We start from the raw sequence: 3,039 nt of genomic DNA, 5'->3' as shown, positions 1-3,039 counted from the left end.
TCAGCCCCAAAAAAGGCAGGCCACAACCTAAGCGTGACAGTGCTTCCCCAGGTCCCTGAGGGTGGAGACAGACAGCAAGGCCCCAAGATCCCCCGACTAACACAGTAGGTGGAGGGGTGGGGGAGAGGAGACTGTCACAACTGCCTTACAAACGCATCCTGCTCTTCCTAGCACAGGGCAGGGCCAGGCTATGGGTTGAAGTGGAGCTCAGCCAGCAGGTCCACTAAGCACAGGAACTTGCTAGCTTTCACCCCTGCCTGACTTAACTTTCCTCAGAGTTTTGGAAAGCTTCGGCTGAATCCCACTATCTTCTCCTCCCCCTCATCCCCCAATGCTGCTTGATTTGCCATACATCTTTGCTCTTCCAAATTCAAGCCAGGTCTAATTTGGGCTCATCCACAACAGAGGGGTTACCTTTGCAGCCTTGGCATCCTGGCCAGAAGTCTGAAATTCCCCTTTCCTCCACTTTCTAAAGAAAAACCACCATCAAAGATGTCTTCCAGGAGGCCAGCTTGCATTACCCTGCTGGTCTGAGAAGGTCTAATAAGCATCAGCTGAAGCACCTGGGCTCTGTACTGCTTAATCAGCAGCATCCTTTCTTTTGGACTTCCATCACTCCTCCTTCACCTTTTATGCGGCGTCCTGTTTCTTGAATTGCCTCCTGCTGTCTGAATCCCTGCTCCTGCTGTCGGAATTGCCTGTGTCTCCAGGCAGGTGATGCAGGCTGAGCCCAGGGCCTGCCACAAGAGGCAAAGACTCTTCTCCACCCTATCCCCACTGTGGATCAATGCAGACATTGACACAGTCAACCACTGCCCTGGCTCCTGGTCTGCAATGCACCTGAAATACTCTTTGCTAACTGTCTTTGGCCTGACATCACCTTACAAACTCCATCACGTGCAGCACCCTGCTTTGGAGCAGTTCTAGCTAAAATTGAGGCACTAGGGCGGGAAAGTTAATGGTGCCCCATGTTCAAAGTCATAAGCCCTCCTTCTTGTGCAAGGATACTCTTCCTCCCACAACAAGGCCACACATATGCCACCCTCCTTGCATCTCAACATGACAAACCCTCAGTAATGCTGTCCTCTGCAGAAGACTATAGCTTTTGTTAAAAAGAAAGTACGGAGAGAAACACAACCCTCTGGTGCAATATCCATAGCACACCCCAGCAGCAAAAGCACCGTTGGTACAGGGCTATGGTGTTAGCTAAAGCTGGGACATGCTGAGGGCAGTTTCAAGAGGAAATGTGGTTTTATCAACTTATTTTGGCACAGTGGGAACACTGGTCTGTCATAAAGAACAGCTTCACCTGAAGAGGTTGTGAACTGTCTCTGTGGGGCCAACAGCAACGTCTCGGGGGAAATATGCAAGGTTGTGAGACTAGAGGCTTGGGACTCCCAACACCAGCGCAAGGGTGACTGAATCTGGTGCCAAGAGAAGAGCACCCATCATGCTGCATGGCTCTCCCGGCAGTGGCAATGGTACAGGGAGGGCCCAAAGCACGTGTCCTTGTCTGCAGTGGCTAACACCCACTGCAGATGCAGGGCCTCTAGCTCTCCCATAGTGTCAACTGACCTGCATCTACCATCTGCTTTTCCTCCTCTGAAGAGGGGGGTGTGTGTGTGTTATGGGTTATCCACTTAAGACAGACAAAATCCATCCTTTACCTCAATCAAAGTTTTCCCAACATTTCAAGAAAATGCCCAAGCAAAACTCCAGAGATTAAAATGTTTTAGCTGATACCTGCCCCATAGATTTTACTTGACCCAAAATAGTTCCCAAAAATCCATTTCTCCTCCTTAAAAAGAGGAGCTCCCCCCAGCTTTTGGAAACTATTCTGGGAAGATTTTTTTTTTTCATTTAAGGTTTTTAATGACCAAAAAACCTTCCATCTCTTTCCCTCTCCCTCACATCCTCATTAAATTACAAATTCCCTGGCCCTTCCCAGTCGGGGCCACTTCACACTGACCAGCCATTGCATCACAAAGATACTTCCTAAGACTGCAGCTTTCAGTCAGACAGTGCAGGGTCAGGACAGAAATATTTAAGAGCAGCCAGATACTTGTAACTGAAGCATCAGCAAAGCCTGTTTGTTCTGCAAAGGAATCAGCCATAGACAGACCTATTTGTTTGTCCATGGAATCAGAGTTATATCAGTATGAATGAGTTTCCACTCTAATGCACTGATGCTGTCAAGGGCTCTGATGCTTGTGTCTTTGGTCTCATCTATAATGACACTTCTGTCCTTCATAGAACAAACTTGCTCCTCACACTTGCCAGGCAGTTGCCAGGACAGAAACAGGACAAAGGGAAAAACCTACCTGCTAACATCTCCTGGGTGAGGAAATCCTTCCAAAGTGGCAGACCCCTGCTTGTAAAATGCACATGGATTTCAGCTTCTGTTTTAGTGATTTAAGGCAAGGTCAGAATTGATGGTTATTTCTGATCCTGTATGAGTTCTTACTTCCAGGCCTATTTATTATTTGAGATGTCCTTGTACCTGCTCAGAATCTGCAAATGTAAATAAAATGAATGATGCTCAGCACCACACAGAAACACACAACCTCTTGCAGGATCTGATCCAACTTCACCTTTGGTGTACATGTGTGCTCTGGATTATTTTTCTTCCTGTGCCAAATAAATGTTGCTTTTAAATAATGCTCTCGTCTCCTTTGCACTGAATCAGCCATAAGGATGCATCCATTAAAAGAAGAAACACGTTTCTCAGGTCCCTTTCTGAGGCAACATTACTTACAAAATCCTGTTCCCTTCAACACACAGTCATGTGAGAAGACTGTTTCCATACACTTGGTTCCAAGACTCTTACCCAGCACTCAGCTGACTCACTCTCTAGGCTTCTGGTCAAGATCCTGTTGGTGCAGCTCACTGACATTTCTTCAGCTCCCTCCTCCATCTCCTTTACTCCTTGTGCTGCTTCTATTACGGACACACGAGCTTTCACAAAAAAATCCCACAAGCCTCCTCAGATTATGGGTAACTTTGACTTTCAGTGCTGGTCAAATATATCCTCACACCGCT

Source organism: Grus americana, chromosome 3, assembly GCF_028858705.1.
Source record: "Grus americana isolate bGruAme1 chromosome 3, bGruAme1.mat, whole genome shotgun sequence".
Classification (NCBI taxonomy): Eukaryota; Metazoa; Chordata; class Aves; order Gruiformes; family Gruidae; genus Grus; species Grus americana.
This window is presented reverse-complemented; position numbering follows the sequence as displayed.